General features: G+C 31.3%; 1 long non-coding RNA gene across 3 annotated transcripts; it reads right to left on the bottom strand.

The window, feature by feature from the left end:
• Positions 1-4,337: 4,337 nt before the first annotated feature.
• LOC108763711 (uncharacterized) lies at positions 4,338-9,132 on the bottom strand. Of its 3 annotated transcripts, XR_001940233.1 has the most exons (6): positions 8,837-9,132; positions 8,651-8,768; positions 8,428-8,563; positions 5,590-5,849; positions 5,290-5,497; positions 4,338-4,941 (listed from the first exon to the last, which is right to left on the bottom strand). It is a non-coding gene; the product is annotated as an uncharacterized LOC108763711 (long non-coding RNA). The 3 variants fall into 3 exon arrangements; XR_001940232.1 differs by having other exon boundaries at positions 5,290-5,849; XR_001940234.1 differs by lacking the exon at positions 5,290-5,497 and having other exon boundaries at positions 4,340-4,941.

The raw sequence follows: 9,132 nt of genomic DNA, 5'->3' as shown, positions 1-9,132 counted from the left end.
TATATTAAATTCTCATCGAACAACGCACAGAAACTTAATGATTGTTTTCTCGATTTTCAACACATTAAATTGAACATTGTGAATTGTTATTAATCGATTCATTGTTTCTAAAAAATGATGGCCCTCACTGGTCAATTTCGATCGCTCGGTTTCGCGGATATTTTCGAGAAAGAGCCTGTTTATTTATTTTTTTTTCAGGGATAAATAACTGCGATACGCGCGAGAAATATATAACGGGGTGGAAAAGTGCTCCATTCGACTGACTGCGAACAAGTGACGACCGCGGAGCGCTCCGGTCTTCGCTATCGGACCACGCGCCCATCCACCACGCATCCAGCCCTTAACTTCAACCCCCTCGAGGGAGCACGCTGCGCCACCCGTCCAATAGAATCCCGCTGATCGCCGCGTGCAAAATATTCCAGATATTCGACGCATATTGTTCTAAACGACATCCCAGTGAGAAATAACTCATTGAATTGATGTCGAATCGACATCGATACGATGATTTCGACGGCAATTCGATATCGATTCGACGTCTAATTGACATTATTTCTCTCTGGGATGGCGATACTCTGAAGCAATTCTGGTTAGATGATATTGAACGATTGATTTTAATCGAACGGTCGATTAGACCCGAAGGATTTTATACTATGTTATTGACAGTACAAGTTCTCCTACGTAAGACAATGAGTTGAGAACAATTAATAAAATTTTTGTATATTGAAAGTTCACCGAAAAGAGATAAATTAAAAAATCTAATTGTAAGTGTTAACGATTCATTAAATGAGGTAATATTTTTCACAATATAATTATTTACAGGTCTTAAGATGCTTAGCATTAGAATATCCCTTCTAAGACGCCAATAAATATCAATATTATTAAATTACTTGTCAATTTAATTTGCGATATTATTACACTAAGTAAAATGTTTTGTTCTATGAACCAAAATTTTGTTGTAACAATAAAATTTTTTTGAAACATATCGAAAACAAATTTTTAGTTAAAATATACCTAACAAAGCTGTAATTTTACATGAATTAAATTTTTAGTTTATGAATTAAGTTTAGTTGGTATAAACAAATTTTTTTTATATTTACGAAACAGAGAAATTATTTTGCAACTGAATTTCTTGTTATACAAACAAAATATTCAGTTGCTATTAAACAGTTCTTTAACTAAACAGTTTTGCTAAAGGTTCTACATTTTTTTCCTAATGTATTCTAGTTCTGTTAGGATTGTTGATTTCAAGACTGAAAATGAAATTTGGCACGCAGTTTGCGGGATTAGATAAATATATAAATTTACACTGATTTAAACATTTAAAAAATCCAACTTGACCGTTTAAGGTTTTTATTCCATTTAATTTTTGTGTATTTACATTAGGATCTTAAAAGATACTTGGTTTAAAAATTGTTCATTAAATGTGTCATAAATAGACCGATTTATATTAATCCTCAAAAAATAAACTTTCCTGGCAATCTTATGTGAAATTGCATTGAGCTTTATTTCTAGCTTGTCGCGCAATCTTTATTTGAGCAAAAGCGATTCGAGATCGTTAAACGAGATTTTAAAAAAGGAAAAGTCCGTCTTTTTAGGATGGAGTTTTCTTTAATCTATTTCGTGTATTTTAGAATGAAATTCATTTCTTTAGATTTAATGTATCAATCTCTGCGTTTCCTAAAGACATTAAAAATAGTTTGATTATGCTATTTTTGCCTTTCAACGTCTGTAATTCTCATTCTATTTATTACCAAAATCCAAAGTTTTAATTTTCGGCAACAATTGATACATTGTAATCAATTATTTTGTTCGTCATCTAGAAGAAAAAAGATATAATAGTTGTGATAATACACTTTCTTACATATAAAGTGAAATTATGAAAAAGTAAAAGGCTTTTTAATAAGATATAATTTTATATATTATATAGGTATTCTTTTAATTGGCAGCGATTGTATGACAAAACGTGTATCCAATGAAATAGAATTGGTTCTGTTTTTCCGTGAATGTTTCTCATTTTATGCATCAAGCTTCTGCTTTTGGTGTTGCTTCGCTTTATTTACAGAATTGTTTAAATCGCTCCGCTGCACGTATCGTTCATTTGTCATATTATTCATTTCACAGTTATTTTCTTGTATTATTACCGTTATTTTAGCACATGAAAATAACATATCGTAAACATACTACATGTATATATTATTATTATTATTAATTTATTTTATCTATGCATGAAGAATATATTTATGATTTTATTAAATACGGTTTAAATTTAATTTATCGAGTATTATTCACGCCTATTATCATGTGCTATGTTACGTGATATTTATTACCAAAATCACCTCACAAATGATCATTTTAATTCTCATACGAGTAACTGCGTATATTGTGCATATTGCAGATCGTTAATGAGTGTAGGTGTATAAATATGAAGTACAGAACTGTTTATAACACTAAGGGTCTCTTTCACCAATTCTAATTAACGCTAACATCAATGGTTAACCCAATCGCTGTTACCAATGTGAGAACTAAACACAGTTTGTTTCAGAAGAGGAAGAGAGAGAAGTTCTAATATATTGAACTGTTGTAGGTACTTTTACGAATTAAGCTTTGTTTTCCATTTCTAGAATTAAAAAGAAATGTGGAGTAAGTTGATTAAAAAGTTAACCTCGATTAAAAAGTTAACCGCGAATTGTGAAATCGGGCTTTAATTGTCAATTAACTTAACCAAAGATTGGTGAAAGAGACTAATGTCCAATTTCTCTCCAATGATTAATTAATATCGGTTCATCTTATTCTTTATTTTTTCTAATATTCTAAGAATTAAAAAAGGATAAATGATTAGTTAAACCAAATTAAACAAAATTAAAGTTAATATCATATAACTTACATTGGTAGAACTAAGTCTAAGAGTATTTTCAGACTTTACTTACCTCAGATGTGCCACCTTAGACGTGTTTGCAACGAGAAACTCCCATTCGTGATACATCAGACGCACGCGTTAATTATGGAAATGTGTTGAATGTGTATCGTAACCCGCAATCATTTTCCGATATATGATATTTCCTGAATACATTTCACGAAAAGTTGTAGCTGTATTTGTAATATACAGAAATGTAAAAATACTAACTAAAATTGAGAGTTATGCATTTTTTTATTAATTATAATCGGAAATTGTTAACGCTTTAGGTTGACAATTAAAAATATTACTTTTGACGCTAATTTTACGTATCGTTATTAAAATGTTCCGTTGTTTTACCGCGTTGAAAGAAACTGTACCTCGGTTTTTTAAATTTATTTATTTTTATTTTTTTTAATTTATTCTTATTTTATTATTTTTTAATTATAAGTTTATGTATAACGACAAATAATGTATACTATACTATTCTCGATGCTGCTTTACGTAAAACTTCTATTTAAAAGTCCTGAAATGAATGAAATTTTATTTTGTAAAATGATATTATTTTTTGTATCTAGATAAATATTTTGAGAAAAACATTTTATATATTTCGCACGAGTTATTTCGTGTGTATGACTAACTCTCGTAGTAGTAACTAAAAATGTCAAATAGAATTTTAAAAAACAGATATTCTAAAACTCAAAGAGAAAAGGATTCATATGTGCCTTATATAGTTTTATTATCAACGTTTGAAACAATTGCTAGTTATATATATATATATATTATTTACAGGAATGTAATATACTTGTAGATTATGCATTCTAAAATTAAATAAGTTTACAAAACTTGGCGAAGCTACGTTGAATCTCAATTGAAATGAATTTCCGGTTGACACATAGCGAATTCGCGAAACGTAGTCGGGTATGGATGAGAGAAGTAAGTTATGCGGAAATATTAATTTATGTGCCAATATTTACGACAGCCGAACGCGCCGCGAATACTCAACTCGATAAATTTACTCAAACAAGTCTCTGTTCTCTGCTCGTGCGTATCGTATGTCATTAATTACGTAATAATTAAAGGATACTTTGATTAATTCAAAAAACAGAGCGTTTTCAAAATCAAATTATCATTGGCATCTCTACTATATAGAGATCTCTGTATAGAGATGGGATTTATTTTTTAATTGCCATTCTTCACGACCTATTTTTAAGAAATTTTATTCACACGAATTATATTCGCTTAGATGTCTATTTAGAAGGATAAAAGCAATGAAACCGAAATGGTTTCGGTGAATTAAATTTTCCATACAACAAACGCAAAAAGCGTTCCACTCCTCTCAATTATTGCTCTTTTATCGCTATTAATAAATGAGACGCTCGCCGCATGGCTCGTATTAATGAAGACTTATTTTGAGAGAAAGATTTATATTATCTCTTTTAGTAATTTTATTTTCTATTTATTAGGAGATATAATAAGAAAATGTTCTGTGTATCTTTGTGAGTTTTAATATAAAGCTTTGCTATAAATTCAAAACTGTACTACATTCTTGTTTTTGCATTATAATATTGTTACGATGACAGCTTTTATATAAAGATTTTCGCGTGTTTATGACATCGAGATTTAAGCTGGTTGAAATTACGTCGGTTTCAACAATTGCTGTCGCGTCGAGAAGTGATCTCATTGAGGTCGACACGGGGATTTCAGTGAGTTTCAACTGCTGGCATAAAATTATCGTCCGCGCGTCGATCAAAGTAGCTGGTCGCGACAGATCGTCGTGATTTTGTTTGTCGGACAATACGCTTGTAGCAGCTTTTATCCTTTGAAAAAGCCTGGGTGAAGTCTCTCATCGGTTTAAATGGCATTCCGCGCCTTCAGAGAAGCTCTGTACGACACGCATGACCGATTTTTCCATTCGTCTTTTCATCGCTCAGTGCATTCGAGCAAATCTCTTCTTCAACTTTGTGTCCGCAAACATTACACACTTCAAGAACTTCCATAAGACTATCGATAAACCATGAATATCATTCTCCATTCGTTACATATTGCTGCAAGTTATAATTCTTTTAAGCAAAATTATAAAATCATAAAACATAAATCGTAAAATTATGGATTTTAGACAAAACGCCTAAAATCAATAATTTTATAGAATTTAGAAACAAAGAGAAAACAGGAAAAATTAATATTGTATCAATTAAGAGAGTTAATTGATATTTTTGTATCTTGTTCTTCAATCTTTTAACAACTTTAACTCTTAGATAATCTTAATTTTTATTATTAAAATAGGGTAGATATGTACAAAGATTTGAAATGTTTTATTTTCTTATAACATACACAATTTTGAAGATAAGCTTAGTAAAATGTGAATAAAAGATACTAGTTCAATAATGGTTCACCTTTAATCGAATTGTATATATAATATCAGAAGATCGCTTTATAAATTTCGTCGCACGTGTTTGGAATCTCTGCTATAATATCTAAATATTTTATGCCAAGAAGTCGTTTATATTGATCAATAATAAAAATCCCTTGAACATGAGGGATGTCCTAATTTTTTTGACATCAGTCGAAAAATGTTATTAACTTTATTTAGGAGCTTTTAGTCTGAAAGCATACGAAGATTGGCGTTGACGGTGTATTCATATTGCGATCGTTACGTAAAATACCAAAATAAAGAGATAATTAATGATGCTAACGTTATTTTTCCATTACTACTGCTGAACTATTTGTCAACTATGAAATGAATCACGTTCTTCCGGTGATATCTTCCGACGCCTTTCAAGAGATAGAACATTCCTCTGTCGCGTGTCTGCAATGCCATCGCTTCCTCCGGTAAATACACTTGATGGTAATGGCAAACGCTATACGTATATCTCTCGGGAGGCAATTTTGTTGCTTCGGCATACGAGTCCAGCAGCAGAAATATTGTGCCGAATAAGTAAAAATAAAACGCAAACTGCAAAAGATCAATAACATTTTATTGCTATATTGCATTTTATTGCTATATCATACTTTGACTGGTGAAACAAATAAATCAGATTGTCGATTTTCAGACAAGATAGAACGATAAAAAGAGGTAACAGACACGCAGCATGTGAATACGATATCGTAAAAATATAACGGAAATATTGAACTCTATAAAAACTGCTGAACCAGCGAAAAATAGTGTTTTAATAGTCTGTTCGCTTTGCACTTTTGGTATTCAGTAGCTTCGTTTTCTTTCTTTTCAATGCTCGATCATATATTTATCTTGTTTTAAATGCAAATATTGTTGGAGATTTTAAGTAACGTGTACAAATCTACAGATATCGCTTCCGAAACGACCGAAATAATATTTTCAATTGTCGTAAATGTTTTATCATATTTAATTGTGATTGCACACATTAATTATACACCAGTTCGGTTTGAAATTATTTTTAAATTTTAAAGATCAAAGACCAAAAATAATTTTGGCACTCAGTTATATGAATATGGATATGTACATAAATTACACCAAAATATTATTTAAGATCCATCTCAATCAAGACTTTTTCATTACTTATTGTATATTCATATTACGATCTCGTAATACTTCATTTATAAATGTTTAATGTCAAAAAGGTACAATTTTTATTTATTATTAATAATTGCTTTTTATATGCAGGTTTATATTAAGTTTAAAAGAAATGAGTGCAGTTTAATGTGCAAAACGGATATTATCCTGCCATGAAAACTAAATCGTCATATAAAAAGAAAGGCAGAAATGTGCAAACTTTTTAAAAAGTCATTTACGAAGAATCGTCTAAGAGAGAAAGCGGCTTTATGCTGCCCATTTATTAAATTTTTTATTTATATGAATAACGCATTTACAGTGCAGCATTTTCTTGTGCAGTAGTATGTAAACTCTAAGAATTATCGCGTATTAAATAACGTAGCTTCGTATGCATAGCATGAGATCGTCTAGACCAATGAGTATATGTTATGTAAATCAATATAGCAACTTTATGCTGGATGTTCATTGGCCCACACGATCTTATGCTAAGCATATGCAGCTATACCATTTTATGTACGATAGCCCTTATGATCGATAAAATTTATTGTAATATGCAAGTCAATAGAATATTGTATACATGGTGTACCTTTAATGGTAGATTCTTGAAATTATTTTGAGATAAAAATCTTAATACTAAAATATTGAGGCTATAGTAGTTCTTAAATGAGAATGATTTAAAGTTAGTTACTAAAACTAAATTTACTCGCTTAAGCATGGCACATTGCACAGAAATGAAGGTGTTCAATAGAATAGAACAGCGCTGGAATTTACTTACAATTTTCAGCTAGATTTCGTGATTCACACTCACTATCTCCCCTTTTTATTGCTTGAGCAATGAGTCGTAACTAATTTTGTAAGAAGCGCGATAAACAATCTCAAGAACGTATATATTGCAAATGTAATGATAACAACGATACTATTCCTTCAATTTAAGTAGCACCAAAAAAATTTCATACAAATTTTTTCTTTGATATATTTTTTCTTTGATATTTCGCACTTATAATTACATTATACTTATGGTTACTATGGGCGCGTTCTACTTAACGTTTGCAACGCTCGCGAACATCATTTGATCCTTATCGCTTTCAAATATTAAACAAGGATGAAATGATGCTCGCGAGCGTTGAGAACGTTAAGTGGAGCGCGCCCTATCAAATTATGTAGCAGATGCGCGTGCGGGGCGCGCACTTAAAAAGTCCGTATATTATAGACATCGATCAAGATCGGTCACTCCAGCACTCCCCTTAATTTTGTAATAAAAATTTTGTAATCCATAAAGATAGTTTACAAATTTTGATTACATTAATTTGTGGTAATTGCCGTCGTTCCAGCATTCCTTAACTTTAAATTTTCTTTAAAAAATACGGTAATTAAATAAAATTAAATAAATGAAACCTCAACATTTTGGTATAAAGATTTTCATCTCGAAATGATCCCAGTCCAATGAGAACAAGAAAATCAATAATGTTAATAATGTCATATTGACTGATTATTGATCGAATTTATGTCATTTTTTGTCATGATTCAGTCAATATAATGTTATTTTGATTTTCTTATTCTCCTTAGATTGGGATTATTCCAAGATGAAAATCATAATACCAAAATATTGAAGCTACTGTTAATTTTTAAATGAGGAAGGTTTAAAGTTAACTAATTATAGAAATGCTGAAACAACGGCACGAATTACAGTGTAACCAAAATTGTCGAACTAACTTTACAGAATGCAAAATCTGTCTTGGAAGGTATTTATTATTAATAGTTATCATGGTAAATCTGGGATGTATAATATCATGTATGTTGTAAATGTGTATAAAAAATTGATGTCCGTCAATGTTCCAATATTACTCTTCGATTAAGTTTAATGCGGTATGGAATTTCAATTTCGAGTCTGTAATTTAGTGATGAGCCCGCATGCAAAATTCTATTTTTCCATGCAAGATTATATTACCGATAGACGAGACGTATCTCATCGATCTATTTTATTTTATACAGGTTGACGTACCATTAACTATTATCAGCGATAACTTGTCACGATTGGATCCATAATTCCCTTAATGGTTGCATTATATGATGTAATATACGTTTACGCATGTCACACACAGGATGAATGCGGGCAAAAACGGGAATCGTTAAGTGTACTGGAATATAATGCGAGCGATTATAGTACCTTTTCGTCAGGCATTTTCCGCCATCCTTTCTCCTTTTTCCATACAATTAATGCTTACCGCAATAATGATAATGAAAGTGTCGAGTTAACGTTTCTTCATTTTTGTCCTTATTCATGCCATGCACATAGAGGATTTCACACGAAATAGGATAGCGAGACTAAAGAACATTTCGCGCCTGTAAGGAGAAGGCGCGATCGATCAAATAGGTCAGTCTTGTTTCGCTATAAATCATTGAGGCTTTACCCATCGTAAATATCTTGGTCCCGTTAGTTGCGCGATTAGCATTGGCAGCACGCATTTCACGATCGTCTCAAGGGGTTGCGCTGTAACAAGAATCAGTTCTTTCAGACAGATGAGAAATTTTACAAAAGTCAAATCTATCATTTCATCGCACTGGCCGAGATTATTCGCGCAACATTTCGGCACGGGCAATCAGAGAACTATGGTTTGGAAGACATTTGTCATGAATGTTGCAAACATAGGTTACATTTTTGCACGAGAGAAATTTATCGCGTTGTATGAACATTGTAACAATTTGA

The sequence above is a fragment of the Trachymyrmex cornetzi genome, unplaced genomic scaffold (assembly GCF_001594075.2).
Source record: "Trachymyrmex cornetzi isolate Tcor2-1 unplaced genomic scaffold, Tcor1.1 scaffold380, whole genome shotgun sequence".
Classification (NCBI taxonomy): Eukaryota; Metazoa; Arthropoda; class Insecta; order Hymenoptera; family Formicidae; genus Trachymyrmex; species Trachymyrmex cornetzi.
Note: the sequence above shows the minus strand (reverse complement) of the source record. Positions and strands in the feature narration are given on the sequence as shown.